General features: G+C 46.0%; 1 protein-coding gene across 3 annotated transcripts in view; it reads right to left on the reverse strand.

The window, feature by feature from the left end:
* Positions 1-11,178, reverse strand: part of PCGF5 (polycomb group ring finger 5) — a 118,747-nt gene extending 107,569 nt beyond the window's left edge. For 2 of the 3 annotated variants that reach the window (XM_070487300.1, XM_070487290.1), the window contains exon 1: positions 11,040-11,178. The gene's annotated coding sequence lies outside the window, so the exon portion shown is untranslated. The remainder of the gene's footprint in view (positions 1-11,039) is intronic. The other variant, XM_070487293.1, reaches the window with a different exon arrangement.
* Between the last annotated feature and the right edge of the window lie 4,566 nt (positions 11,179-15,744).

Raw genomic sequence — 15,744 nt, forward strand, 5'->3', positions numbered from 1 at the left:
TGGTGAGGAAGATTGGCCCTGAGCCAACATCTGCTGCCAATCTTCCTTTTTTTTCCTCCCTAAAGCCCCAGTACACAGTTGTATATCCTAGTTGTATGTCCTTCTAATTCTTCTATGTGGGACACAGCCTCAGCACGCCTTGACAAGCAGTGCTAGGTCTGCGCCCAGGATCTGAACTGGCAAACCCCAGGCCACCGAAGCGGAGTTTGTGAACTTAACCACTATGCCACCAGGCCAGCCCCTGATTATCTTCCTTTTTCTTCTTCTCCTTGCATTTCTGTTTCATCCCTGGGTTTTCTTCTCATTTGTTCTGGTTTCTGCCTTTTTTTATTGAAAGTTTTCTTCAAATGTCTCATATTCATTGCTTCTTTGTATTTAAGAGTAAGGTGCTAAAAAGCTGATTGCAAGTTCCATGTTCATGAAGTGGAGGGAGCAGAGCTGTTGATGAGTGGGTTCACTGTAGGAAGACTGGGTAGTAAGTCAGTTTTTTCATTGCGGGACCTCGAATGTCAGTATCTGTAGGTCTCTTCTCTAGGGATGTTCATTTCACCCAGAGAAGAGTCCTTCAATATTCTGCCTGGGCTGGTAATTACCTGACTGTCTTAGGATTGGGGCTGAGGAAAAGAGCAGGGTCTCACTGTTCAGTAAGCATAACGTCATTAAATTTCTCTGTTTTCACTTGAGCGTTTCACCCTCACCTCCTTTTTGCCTGGTATCCCTAAATCCAGAACCATTAATGTACTTCAACTTCTCCAGAGAAAAAAACGTCCAGTCTCTGACAAGAACTTCATCTTGCTGTGTGGGATGAGTCTAGTTCCTTTTAAAGACTTTCATTCAATCTCTTATTTTCAGCCCCATGCCCTGCTCCAAAGCCTCTAATTCCAGAGCCTTTCTAGGATTCTGGGGAATAAACTGATTGTTTCTTTCCAGGATCTACTCCCAACCTTCTTTAGGGCACTTAAGCATCAACTTTCCCCACTACACTAAGTCAACTGCCACAGCTCTGTTTGCTTTTCACCCTCCAAAAATGTGTTGGTATCTTCCATCTGCTGTAGCCTCTTCTCATGTTTACCATCACTACAGTGCTGTTTCAGGAGGGACTGACAGCAAACACTAAACGCTAAACTGAAGTCCCAATAAGTAAATCTTACAACCATAGAAGCTGCCTCTCAAAATGAGCCTTTATCAACTTTTTAACACTCAGAGCTTTTCTGTTCTTATAGACACACCTGATTAGCTAAGATACTTTCCCAATTATCCTAATGTTTATCATTTTCTTTTTTTTAATAATAAAAAAACTTCAAGAGAATCCTTTTGTAGATACCACAAAAGACTTTTGATTTATTGACTCATTTAGTCTTAAAAGATGATAGGATTTATAACACTAGATTACAATTAAACAAAGAAAATAATACAGATTTTTCATGGAATAAAGCTATTTTCACTGACTGCTTCTTGCCACTTCAAATCTAGCCTATGGGGTGGCCTGAGCTGAAAGGTATTTGCCTTGATAACTGCTCATTCTTTTCCAAGACGACCTTTGCTTACTGCACAAAACCATCATCAATACTAAAGTCTTAGCTGCTTTGCTTCTAAAGACAGGCAAAGGAGAGAGAATCAGAATGTTTAAAAAAATAATTAAGCATGAGGACTTTTCTCACATCCAAAGGATCACAGCTTTTTCACTCCCATCCTAAGGACACAAATCTGAAGACGCTTAGCCTGAAGATTTTGATCTTTAAGGCTGAAAACCCAGGACTTTTCCTAAACATTAAATTCAGTTATAGAAATAAGAAATAACTACAGAGTAAAACACTAATATTACACCTTTGATCTAATTCCGCTCAAAAGGAGCACAGACCTTGGACCTGTCAATACTTATCATTGCTTCCTTCTACTACTCACGACTTCCCTGAAAAGAAAACCAAGCATCCAAAAGATGAAAAGAGATTCCTGTGAGGGGGAAAATAATTAAATTGGTCTATTTCTTGAGCTGGGTAGTGGTCACATAGATGTTCACTTTTTTATTTTTAAAGACTTTATTTTTCCTTCTTCTCCCCAAAGCCCCCCAGTACATATTTGTATATTCTAGTTGTAGGTCCTTCTGGTTGTTCTATGTGGGACACCGCCTCAGCGTGGTTTGATGAGTGGTGCTACGTTCACATCCAGGATCCAAACCAGTGAAACCCTAGGCCACTGAAGTGGAGTGCATGAACTTAACCACTCAGCCACGGGGCTGGTCCCCAATGTTCACTTTTTAATAATCCATTTAACTACACCTACATTTCAAAAGTTATATACGTGTTATATTTTACAATAAAAAAGACTTTTTTTTAACAGTTAAAAGAGAAATAAAAAGGCAGAAATTTCATTTGTCATGAAACACAGTGCTTTAATCTCACTTGGCCAGAATTACTACATATTCTGACTGACATGCATAAAGAGAGAAAAGTCATCATGATTTACCTTAAATGCCTAACCTAGAGTTCCCCCAAATTTCAGCAGTCATCTTAGTTGTCTTATTTGAAACACTTTACTTAAAAAAAAAATTCTTAAACTTCATAGTTACCTTGCATCCCATACAGTAACATTGATTACATTTGCGTAACACTATTTATTTGCAAAGTGCTTTCACTTCAAATACCTGGGAAACAGAGCAGATAGTATTTTCTCCCATGCTACAGATGAGGAAACTGAGGTACTTAATAGTTAATTAGTAAGGTCATTAATAGGGACAGAATCAGAACTAAGTCCAAGTGCCATATGTTCAAGTAAGGGCTCCTTAAAAGTTTTATTAGAAGAAAGAACTTCACACTTTTCCAAAGTTCTGAATTCCACAGAGGATATCAGAGCCAGTGGTCCCTGCTATGATGGCTGTGAGGTTTCCCAAGATTCCTAGTGAGGAAGGAAAAATGCACTAGGTATGGCTGTGGAAGTGATTAAAGAATGACCTATGCTCAAACCATTCTGAGTCATTTCACTCACTTCTAGTTAACATAAAAATGTAACACCTGCCTGGAAGTCAGCTTAACACAAATGCAAACAAATTACCAGTGGCCAATCACCTTAGGTTCAAGGGGAACCAGCACCTCTTTCCCACTCACAAGGTTTCAAAGGGGGGATATTCCCTCCTCTCCCGCCCTCTTGCCCTACACCATATTCTTCCCTATTGAGGTGGAGCAATTGATTTGGTTGGTGTGTGACAGCCATTAGTCTTTTTCTCAATTCTCAAATGGATGGAGTTTTTCTATCAAAAACATTATGCAAGAGAGATTTGGCCTCTTTCTCCTTCTCTCTACCAGGACAGTAAAAGGCAGAAACCTGGGTATTTCTGCTCTGCAGCCTCAAACTTTCCATCCAGTAGGTTGTTCCAAAGTTCTGACTAAGGGGTAAGGGTTGCACTAGACCATTTTGGGCTTCACAGCAAGCTATGTCTTCCGATCTAGACTTCATCAATAATGAAGTCAATATTTTGTCTAACTGCTGATTCTCATCTGTTTTTTGTTTTTGTTTTTTGAGGAAGATTAGCCCTGAGCTAACATCTGCTGCCAATTCTCCTCTTCTTGCTGAGGAAGACTGGCCCTGAGCTAACATCCGTGCCCATCTTCCTCTACTTTATACGTGGGATGCCACCACAGCATGGCTTGATAAGTGGTGTGTAGGTCTGCGCCCAGCATCTGAATCGGCAAACCCCGGGGTGCTGAAGAGGAGTATGCAAACTTAACTGCTATGTCACTGGGCCAGCCCTGATTCTCATCTGTTTTTTAATTACTCGGGGCGATCTGTGCTTTTCATGGGTCCTCCTCAAAGACACCATCACTTGCCGTTCAGTTAGAAGTTAGAGCACATGAACTTGATTCCACAGCTCTCCCCAGCAGAACTCCTTGCCCACAAACACTGGAGTTCTAAAAGGAGTAAGCAAGCCATATGCTGAGGAAGCTTTCTATGATTTTGTTCGGTGGATACTTTAATTACTTCTATCCTAGAGGGCAATAGTGAACTGAGATTCAGGGATTCTGGTTCCTTCCAGAGTCAGCTCTGCCACACATATCTATGACCTGGGCAAGTAGCAATCTTTCTAGAAAGTCTTTATAAGACTTTAGGTTCCTCACTTTTTAAATGAAGGAATAACTTCCCTATCTTTAAGGTACTTTCTATGGACTAAAAGCTCAGAAAGGCTTTAATAAATGTATTCCAGAATTTTAAAAACAGACATGAACAATGATATATAATCATTTGATACCTTGGCCTCATAGTTCCCAGAGATCAATGACCACCTACCTCATGCCTGTGTCACTTCACCATCCTCAAGCTCAGCCACACTTTGAATTTACAGCATTGCTCATAACTGATCCCTCCATAATGATAAGGTACTCTGACAGCTCCTCATGTCCTTTGCCATGAGCCCCAGAACCACCCCCTCCACATTCCCATTTCTCCCTTTCCTTTGTTCTTGTTGAACCAGCCACTACGCACTCTAATCTCACATCTCCTGCTCAAACTCCCAGCCCATCAACACTCTAGTTTCACTTGCCTTCCTACTCAACTGAGGACCCATATGGAGTTGGCAGTTTCAATGATACTCACATCATCTCCACTTCTGATTTTCTGAGCATTGCTGGAGAAAGTCATAAATACAGGGAAGATTCATTCTATCACAAGGCTAAGGCCTTTTAGCAATTTGTCAGGCCCTCATCACCTTTGGCTCTCCTTCCCCCTCAGATCCATAGCTACTCCAAACTCTTCTCATTCTCCTCCACCTCCCAACTTTAACCCTCCCACCCAGCTCATGTTCTGCAAATCAAATGGCCTCCTCTGGTTTTGCTCTCCCCCCAACAGAAAGGAACCAACTCATTTCAAATACAGCCACCCCTCTCCCAGTTTCCAACTTTCCTCTCTGAATCTCAGTTTCTTTTTGCCTTCATTCAACCTTTTTCCCTCCCTGTCACATCTGTTTTTCCATGCATTCATAACTACTTTACCTGTGTCACGACCAGGGTGATTAAATAATTTATTATGCAGAAAGAGGCTTTCTGTTAGAATAAAAGTGGGCATTATTTGCCCAAATGTTCGTAATATTTGTCCTAATATTTTCCCATAATTAACTGAGATAACAGATGTGAACCAAGACTGTCCTGGGCAATCCAGATGTCTGGTCATCCTATCTGGTTCCCAACCCTCCTACTTGAGGAAGTCCTGGTGCATTAATTATCCTCCCACTCCATCTTTCAATCTTCAGTCCCTTCCTCTCCACTGACAGTCGCTCTACCCACAACACTCTCGGGCCTTTCTTATGGTTTTGTTTTTAAGAAAGTTTCATTGGCACTTGTATTGCCTCAAGTCAGCATCCTCTCAGATTTTCACAGTCCAATCATAGTTTATACTTATTCTTCTCATATCCTTCCCCTTCAGACACCCCTAGATACCTGGCTGACTTCTGTCCCCAATGCCCAACTGGCCCTGTTCCTCGAAGGCCACTGACAATGGTCTCATTGACAAACCTAATGACTTTTTCCCAGTCTTCAACCTCAGCCCCTCTACCCTAACAGTCTTCTCCAAATTCTCCTTCCTCACCTTTCTTTACCCCATCTTTTCCTCCTTCTCCTCCTGCTTCTTTCTTTTCAGCACCCTGTCAGCCTCTTTCTGTCTCCCTCCAAGCTACAAATACTGGTTTCTCCAAGACTCTGTCCTGGCCTTTTCTTCTTCTCACCCACACTCTGAACCCTTCTCACAGCTTCACCACCCACTTCATAAGGATGCCCCCAAATCTTTCTCTATTTTCAATGGCTCTAATCCATCTGCATGGTCCATAAGCACAAAAAAGTTAATATATCCAAATCTAAATGTATAATTACTTTAACTAATTAGACAAATATTTATCAATTGCACACTACTTGCAAGTGCTTTACTAGCTGCCCTTTCTGACTAATCAATTCCTGCCAAAACCATCCATAGTTACTCAGCTTCCGTCTTTGACTTCTTTCTCAACTCCCACATCCAATTAGCCAACAAGCCCTGTTGCATTTACTTCTACGGTGTCTCACCCAACCCACCTGCCCCTGCCCTAATTTAGGTTCTCATTCCTTCTCTTCTGGAGACTATTTTAATAGCTTCCTAACTGGGGACTGCCCATGGCTCCTCCAATCCAGATTAATCTTAAACCATAGCTTTAATCACATCATTTCCCCACTTAAAATATCTTTGACGGTTATCTACTGCCAGTTAAACAGGCTCCTTTGCCCGGTGCTCAGGATGTACACAATATGGTCCTACCCTTGCCATGCAGCCTCTGTCCCACTCTCCTGCCTCCAGGTCCTCACCCACCGGCTTAACCACATTCCTCTCCCTTCCTGGACATGCTTACATATCCTCTCCTGAAATTCAAGTCTTAGTATAAGCTGATTCCCTACATCTCTGCCAGCTGAAGTCCTACTAATTCTTTAAGGCCTTGCTCAAAATTCCTTAATTAAGTCTTCCCCAATTTTTCTGCCTAGGGATAGTTTTCCTTCTCTGAAGTCACCAAGCATTTTCTTCATGCCTCTCCAACCGTTCTTCCACGTAATACAGCCTTTGGTTATCTGCGTTATGCTCCCTACATGACTCTTCAGCCTCTCAAAGAAAGGGTGCCTATGTCTGACTAGCCCATATACTCCTTCTACTGTCTTACACAGAGTAAGCTGAACAAGAGGTTGAAATATTCAAGTTAACTTTGTATCCATCATAAAGCACATAAAATAATGAAAATGTACTTCATATCATCAGTTAATTAAGCCAAATTCTCAGGAAGGCCTAGAAATTAACCGTTTTTGCAGTTGCTCTTGATAGATCAAGGATATAAGAAACATTTTATTTAAACTAAAATTGCAGGAGAATTGTGCATTCTTTACCGGTTCCTTAAACTACAGAGTTGGACGAGATCTTCGAGATCATTTAATTCTTCTCCTTCCATCCCAATCACCAATTCTCTAGTTGAGAAAACTGAAGGTTTGAGAGATTAAGTTGCTCCCATGTTCACATAAATCAGGAGTCATTAACTATAGCCGTTACCATTTCTTGAGGGCCTAGGGTACTCCTGGCACTTTATATACATTATCCCAGTCCCTCAACAATCCTTCCAGGTAGATGGTATTAGCCCACTTTAGAGATGAGAGAATGCTCAAAAACGGTAAGTGACTTGCTACAGAGAGCCCTGCTTGTTAGGGGCAGAGCTAAGCTTCAGCCCTCATTCTATCTGGCTGTAAAGTCTAGGCTTTTCTAATTGGACACTGCAGCAGGGCAAGACCTACCAGATGTCCTGACTCCTGTCTCCTACTGTTTCTCCAGTGAATAATTATCCCACCTAAGCAAGCATGCACACTTGTAAGTTGTAAGCCATTTTATTTGAAATCTTAGAGGCATGAAAATTAAACAGTAGCTTTGTTACTGTAAAAGTTCTAAGGTTAATTACCACCAACATTCTGACTCTCTTGTCAGAAAACTTCTTCAGTCTGGACAAGAGATGTGTTTTCCTGCTTTTTCAATTCTCAAGTATATTTTCAATTTAAAATACATTTGCCCAACCACATTCCACCAGTATTTGTGGAGCCCCTGGATGTTCAAGGCACATGGGAGGGTACCAAGTTGAATAAGACATAGTTTTACTCTCTGAGAGTTCAAAGCAAGAGGCAGACAGTTGACTAATGGTAGGTACCACTCCTCCTCCACCTACAGGAGCTCTGGCTAATTCAGAGACTTCCAACAAGAAGTCAGGATGACTAGCTCTAATCCCAGCCCTGCATCTTCAGCAAGTCATCTCACTGTACCTTAGTTTCCTCGGTAAAGAGATTGGCAAAAAGGAATGAACTGTGCCAAGCAATTTCAAGTCCCTTTTAGCTTTAACTTTCTATTACTTCTGAGCTCACTCTTGAGGTTATGCTTCTGAAAGTGATCACAGCTACTGTCACGGAAAGGGAACGGCTGGATGCCCCTCGTCCTTAGCAGGGACTTCAGAAGTACTGAGTTCTAAAAATACTGCTACAAGATTAAAGCTAACTAATGTACTTCCAAAGTTTATTATTTATAATAATGTAAAGTTCATGAAAGTTTACCTTCCAGGCAGATAGCATTAAGCACTATGTTCGGATCCTTCTTCCATTATTCAATGACTTAGTAGCTTTAATTTAACTCTTTACAATACATTTAAGATGTTTAAAATATAACTTTAAATAACTCCTTCTCTCTACTCTTCTGTGGAATTAAGCTATCAACATTAACAACAAAAAAATAGAGCTAAGGCCTCTGCAGAGATGCAAATCTTGTATTCATTTAGTTAAATTAATACTTCACATTAAGTGCTATCTACTATGGACCTTCCAAAAGTGCAGCTAAATTTGAGGTTGGTGTACAGGCAGTGGGGAGGGAGGAACACGGAAATATCAGTAGTATTTCAAATATGAGTGGAAACATATAATACTGTGGGAACTTCACTTTGCTGATTCCATTTCAACATCTTGCATTTTTTTGCCAATGTTCTTCTACTTTGTGGGTCACCGCCACAGCATGGCTTGACGAGTGGTATAAGTCTGCACCCGGGAACCAAACCCAGGGCACCAAAGTGGAGCACACCAGACTTAACAATTATGCCATGGGGCCAACCCCAATATCTTGCATATTTTTTCCAACTAGCACAGACATATAATATTTTTAATCATCCACTGACTTATACAGTAACACACTTTCTTTTGACAAGGTTCCACATGCCTTATCTTTCTTTATACTCAGCATCTTAGGATATGATGCTCAAATTCATCTTGTGCTGTAAGTTAACAGCACAGAGGAGGAAATGAGTCAATCAAAAGAAAATTGGAAGAAAAAAATTAAAACTATACCATCTTAGTGCCTTGCCCACAAAAGGCATTGAATTTCAACTGTCAAAGATAGTCCTACCAAGAAACAGGAAGGAATATTCACTAATCAACAAATACAGAGTGCCTAATACATGCCAGGCACTGTTCTAGGGGCTACAGTTATAGCAGTGGACAAACAGGCAAAAATCCCTGCCACAGTGAAGCTTACATTCTACGGCAAAGAGACAGGACTCAACACCCAAACAAAATCATTTTAGATAGCAATTGAGTGCTGTGAAGAAAATAAAACAGGACCGGGGGAGGTTCCTGAGGTTAGGGGTGATAAGCTACTTAAGGCGATCAAGAGAGCATCGCTGAGTAGATGCCTTTTGAGGTGAGTCCTAAATCAAGAGAAAACTTCATTTTTTTTTTCTTGCTGAGGAAGATTCGCCCTGAGCTAACATCCATGCCTATCTTCCATTTTTTAGTATGTGGGCTGCCAGCACAGCATGAGCAGTGTAGGTCCCCATCCAGGAACCAAACCTGGGTCACTGAACCAGAGCGTGCTGAACTTAACCACCAGGCCACCAGAGCTGGCCCGAGAAAACTCTTAATCCTACAAGTGTAGCGTGGGGTGGGAACGAGTCAAGTTAGTCTTGAAGGATGGTCACAGTGGTCAAAAGTTCGGTATTAATGGCAAACTAGGTTCCTTTTAGGATTTGGCTTCAAAAACGTAAAATCTAAATGTCTAAGTAGGACTCCTCTACTTAGGAAGCACTGATTCTTTTTTTCCTAAAATCCACTAACTTTTTCCGTTTTTGCTAATTACTTTAGCGGTATTTAAGTAGAGGCAATTACTAGAAGGATTCCTTCAGAGCCCAATACCTCACTTGACACCATCCAAATTCTGAATGAGACAGGATCCAGCCCTGCAGCGAATCAGCGCTCCTCCACCGACTCATTAATGCAGCCAGGTGGAATCTTGTAACCTTTCCAAGAACGTCAAACAAGCCCTGGGAAAGCTGGGGAAACTGACACCCCGAGTTCCCCCAAATTGTGGAAGGGGTAAAAATGAATCAACGGCCACCCTTTGCAGTAACTCCTCCTCACCCCTCCAGGCGTCATCGCCGCAGAAGGGCCGCTGTCCCCGGGTCAGAGGCACGCGGCGAGTACGCGCGCGTGTGTACCCCGCCTGAATCATCGGCACCCCGTCCGCGGGGCGATGATTCATTCACCGCCCTGCAGCTCACGGCCACACGTTCCGGGCGTACTAGGACGGCCGCACACGCAGCTTCCTTAATATTAAACAAATGTTGCAAAGTACAAACGCCTGGAGCCAGAAACGTGGAGACCCAGGCGAGGCGGCGGGGAGGAAACTGCACGTTTCGGCCGCTGCCCGGGTGTTCCCGGGACCGGGAGGGGAGCGGCGGGCACGTCCGACTGCCCCGCCGCCCACGCCCACCCCCGGCACGCGCGCGGGCGACGCCCGCAGGGGGCGCGGAGGGCGCACAGGTGGGTCCCCGCCCGGCCTGTCTCCCGCCCCGCCCGGGCCTCGCGGAAGGCCGACGCGCCCTCGCCGCCGCGCCTCCCGCTCGCCCCTTCCCTCTCTGTGACATCTTATATAATAACCCGAGCTAATCAAAACGGAAGCGGCGCGCGCTGCCTGGGCCCGTCTCCCGGCCCGGACGCGATGCCCGCGCCCCCAGCCCACCGCCCCCGAACTGGGCGCCGGGGCGCGCGGCTCCGGGCGGGGGCAGGGCCCGCGCGCCGACTCGGCTCGGCCCTCCTCGGAGAAGGCGCTGCTGTGGCCGGTCCCCGTCAGGAAGCCGCGAGCGTCACAAACTGCGTCAGCTTCTTCAAACACATTTCATGGTCTCCCTCCAGCCAGGGAGCCGGCGGCGCCCGCGGCGGGGCCGCGGCCGGGGCTGGAAGGAGCCCCTCCGGGGAGGAGAAAGTTCCTCGGGGCCCTCCCCTCGCCCGCCCCGCGCCCAGCCCCGCCGCGCCTCCAGCCCCTCTCGGCGCGCCGCCCGGCAGCCCGCCCCAATGTCAGCCTGGGCAACTTGGGACCCCCGGGCGCCGCGCCGCGCCTCCCGCCCGCCCCGCTCGCCCGGCGCCGGGGGCCTCCGCCCGGCCCGGCGGAAAACAGCGACGCCAGAAACTTCCCCGGCCGCGCCGAGCGGGGACGCCGCCCGGGTGCCGGCGCATTGCCCTTACCTTGCTCTCGGGAGGCCAGGCACCGGGCGGGCCGCGCGGGGCGCGTGGTGCGCGAGCGCGCGCGCGTGGGGCGGTAGGTGTGGGAGCCCGCGCCGGCGGGGGCGGGGCGGGGCGGCGGGGTGCGGGCGGCGCGGGCGGGGCTGGGCCGGCCCGGCTGGCGGGCGGGCGGACGCGAGGAGAGCCGGCGGCGGCGGCGGGCGCGGGGCGAGCGCGCCGAGGGGGCGGAGGAGTTGCCGTGGGTTTGTTTACGCATTGCTGCCCGGCTCGGGGCACAGCCCGCACTCCCTGATTGGACGCAAACTGGGGCACAGCCTCTCACCGCCGCCCGCCAGGCCTCTTCGAGCCGCCGCCGCGCAGCTCCCGGAGCGCCCTGCCCGGCACGGCCCGCGGCGACGCCCGGGCCTGGAGGGGACGAGCCGCGGTGGCTGCCGGCGGCGGGCGTGGAGCCGCACGTGGGCCCAGGGCTCGCCATCGCCCACCTGTAGTGGCCCGACCTTGGCGAGGAGAATCGAAACTTCTGAGGCTGGAGACTTCGTATCGTTTAGCCGTAGAAGGGGCACCTTTTTTTCCCCCAACAGACGGAGGAAGCTTGCCCTTGAATGGATAGAAAAGCAGCTCGAATGTTAAAATGCTCCTTTGGCGATGGTCAAGCCGAGGCTTGCTGTCTAAGCTATCCTGGGAGCTCGCAGTTCCTTCCCCTGCCTCCAGCTTCTCTGCTTGTAATCCTTCTCCGCGCAGCGTTCAAAGTTGCCATCCCAGAAGTGACCTTGCCACATGAGGCTGAAAATCCTCCGATGACTCCCCGTGACCTCCTGCCCCAATTCCTTAGTGTCAGAGCCCTCCACAGCTGGGCCTCCACCTTTTAGTCTCCTCTCCGCTGCGCAGCCCTCACTCCCCAAACTCTTGTCTACAGACAACACCCCAGATGCCTCTGTCCTTTCACAATGGATTTTGATCCAGCTCTGTTCTCTGCCAGAAAACTAGAAAACCCCATAGCTCCCTCCACCTGTCAAACCCTCCTAGACTCAGCTTGTCTACCATCTCCTACTGTCTCTGTGCAGCCTCTCCGCCCCTCGTGCAGAATCTCCCTTTGTGTCTGGCATCAGTCTGGCTTGAGGGTCAGTCGTGTGCCTACTCTGTGCCCCTACACTGCTAGTCTGTGGATTCCGTAGGAACAGAAGCCTGGCTTTAACAGGGCTCTGGATATGGGAGAGATGAACGCTGTAAGGACAAAATTGGCTGTCTGCAACTCTGCTGGGACTGGAAGAACTCCAGAGAGTCTCCTATCAGGAGGGTCTCCTGATAGACGGTCCACAAACCTCATCCTGCAAAAAGCAAGCACTTCCAAAAACTGAGAATGCCCTCGTTTCTCCTGGGTCTCTGTGTCTCCACACCTAGCTATGTGCCCTCCATACTTGCATTGGGCACTTAATAACCTTGGAGAAACAGGTGTTCCTTAAGCTAAGGCTCAAGGTGATCAAAGTGAATATAGTAAATCATGAAGGAATAGACATGAATGGCCATGAACCCAGTCATTTTACAGATAATTGCTAGGCTAAGAGTCCCTCAACTCTGACAGCTGGTGTGGATTTGTCGCTCTCCAATCAAACACTGGAGAAGTGGACCCTCACTCTTCCTGGCTCTTGGGGTGGCTGAATTTCTTTCTCTCTCTAGTTGCACTGCTTCTGGTCCCACTGGGAAAGCTGTCTTTGAACTCCGGGAGTGAGTCCAAGTGAAAGCAAAGTTTTCTTTCCCATATAATTCACTAGTGATAATTTAATGCAGTGAATTAGTTACAAAGCTGTTGAAAGAACTGAAAGTGCAACCAGGGGAAGGTGAGGCAATGCTGGGATTAGCAACTGCTGGATGCACCTCCTCCCCTAGGGCTGGAGGACAAAGGGAGGAGGCTGCCAGAACCCTGAAGGGCTGGTCCAGTGGGAGGTGGAGCCATGAAGGAAGTGCTGCTACTGCTGGAGATGCCACCCAAAGCAGAGAGTGGGAGAAATCCCCTGCCTTCAGGGCAAGTGACTGGCACTGGGGCTTGGGTACTGTACCTGGTTACCTCTGGGACTCTTTCTCCCGTCAGATTCTGCAGCACAAACTTTTTCTCTTCCAGCCCCAGAACTCCTTTCCTCTTCCTTTTCCCTCTGTACCCTGTTGCTTCCATTTCTCCTTCTGTCCACTTCTCTACCGTGATTCCCTTATGTTTCCTTTTTCTCTCTTCTCTATTTCTGGCTTTCATTTTCTCTTTGTGTTCCCATATACCTCCTTTTGACTTCTCTTTTCCCGGCTGAGTCTCTTCTCACCTCTGCTCATCCTACTCCTTCCTGGGCAGGAATGCAGCCTTCTTCAGCATGAAGTTGGATGACCAGGTTCCTGTGGTAGGTACTGGGATTCAGAACCATCATATTGTTGTCCCTCTAGTCACTGTGCTAGATATTTCATATATGTTATCTCATTTCGTCTTCACCTCACACCTACTGGCAGGGCACCATTGAGTATAACTTTGGTGGCTTCACTCTTGCCTGTCACAGGGAGGGCTTGGCTAGAGCAGGTCACCACCAACACTGCAGACAGTTCTCTTATCTTACCTCATCTATAAGGGTCTCCCTCCACCCTTTCTTCTTATCCTACATCTTTTCTTTTCATTGGCACAGATATTTCTCCCAAATCCAAGCCCCCAATAGTCTAATACATCTCCACTCTAAATCTCCAAAGACACAGAGTGGCTGCTTGGAGGGGGCATTTCAGCTGGCTTTGAAGGATGGGTCAAATTTCGATAGATGGAGATTGAGGAAGGGCGTTCTTGGTGGAACAGTGAATATGATTCAACTTCACTGAAACATAAGGGATCGCTAGGAAATAAGATCAGAGTTCAGAAATTTGTCTTTAAATCTCAGTTCTCTAAGATAGACTACTCAGAAACACAGATTAACCCTAAGTATATTAAGTGTAGGTATAATTCATATAGAGTCAAAACGTTTTAAAGCCAGAAAGAAATCTAGACATTGTCTGGCCCCACATGTCCATTTTTAAGTGAGGGAACTGAGGCTAAAAGACTTAGGTAACTGGAGTATGATGGTAGTTAAACATGGGCCTCAGAGTTTGACCAGCTGTATTCAAATCCCTGCTTTGACAAATGTTAGGTTATATGACCCTGAACTCATCTGTGTTTAAGTTTCCTCATCTATAAAATAGGAAAAATGATAGAATCTATCTCAGTGGGTTGTTGTGAGAATTAAATCTTTTTAGAGGTAAAACATATAGCACAGTATCGAGCATATAGTCGGTCTTCAGTAAATATAGGTGCATACTATTATGATTTCCCACGGCTATTCAGCTAGTAAATACCAGAGCCAGAACTGGTCCCCTGAGTCTTTAAGCCATAATTGAATGTCCTCTCCATTTCTAGAAGTTATATCTTAGGGTGCTTGTTGAATGCCATCTGTAAAAATATGATGCTCCTTTGGTCTGCTGTTTAAAGAGGTTCTCAGTTATCCTTCTAGCTACCATTCCTACATTTCCTGCAGTGTGCTCTACCACCAGCCTCAGCAATCCTACTGAGTATTCAGTACTGCATACTGCAGAGTTCCAGGAGAGGAGGGGGACATGAAGAATAAGGATTGGGCATGTGTTCCATAGTCAACAATATGGTTTACAAGTTCTGCTATAGTCAAATGTTACTAATTTAAATTTCAAAGGACCACAAAATCATTGAATTAAAGGGGTTTGAATTATCTGTCATTCCACAACCTACAGAATGTTAAACCTACCAGCTTAAATTTTGGTAGTTCCTTGGGAGAGCTCACTAAGACCAAGAAAAAGCCTTCCTAATTGAGTGTCCAGCCCTTCAACAAAATTGTGATGGAAGAGCATCTTCTTTGTCCCTCCACCTTTCCTTTCTGAGTCCCTGGTCCCACTTTTCAAAATTCCTCCAGCCCCGTGATCTTCATGCAGTCCACTCTCTGGACTCTAAGCATCTGGAGGCAATGAACCACAATTTACTGACCTTTTTATCTCTAGAGCCTAGCTCAGTATCTGGGGCATAACAGGTTGTGGAACTGACTGACTTGAGCAACGCCACACATACCAGAAGCATCCCTTCCTCCTCTCCCTTCAGATCTTTCCCTCCTCAGTTGACTGCCGTTAGCTAGTTCTCAGCCTGCTACCCTAATTTACTGAAAAACAGGACAACAGCTGAATGTGAAATAAATGTGCATGGAACAATACAATCTACATTCAGAGGAGTTTATTTTAATGGTGTAAATCCAGGCAGTATTTTAAGAGAGTCAAGAAGACATTTGGGGACAGCTGGACTTTCCTAACACCTTCACATCACACCACACAAACTGAAGCTTATCTCTCCTTTAAATAAAGCCTATTTGACTTTCATGGTTACACGTTTTACTTTAGATTTCTTAGGTTAATTTGTAGATGGCCTCCATTCTACGTATGGCTCTATTAATTATCCTGCCTAAGTCATTTCTTAAAAGGCACAGTTATCTTTTTTTTGTTTTTTAAAGATTTTATTTATTTCCTTTTTCTCCCCAAAGGCCCCTGGTACATAGTTGTATATTCTTAGTTGTGGATCCTTCTAGTTGTGGCATGTGGGGTACCACCTCACCATGGCTTGATGAGCAGTGCCATGTCTGCATCCAGGATCCGAACCGGCGAAATCCTGGGCCCCCGCAGTGGAGCGCACGAA

Source organism: Equus asinus, chromosome 2, assembly GCF_041296235.1.
Source record: "Equus asinus isolate D_3611 breed Donkey chromosome 2, EquAss-T2T_v2, whole genome shotgun sequence".
NCBI lineage: Eukaryota > Metazoa > Chordata > Mammalia > Perissodactyla > Equidae > Equus > Equus asinus.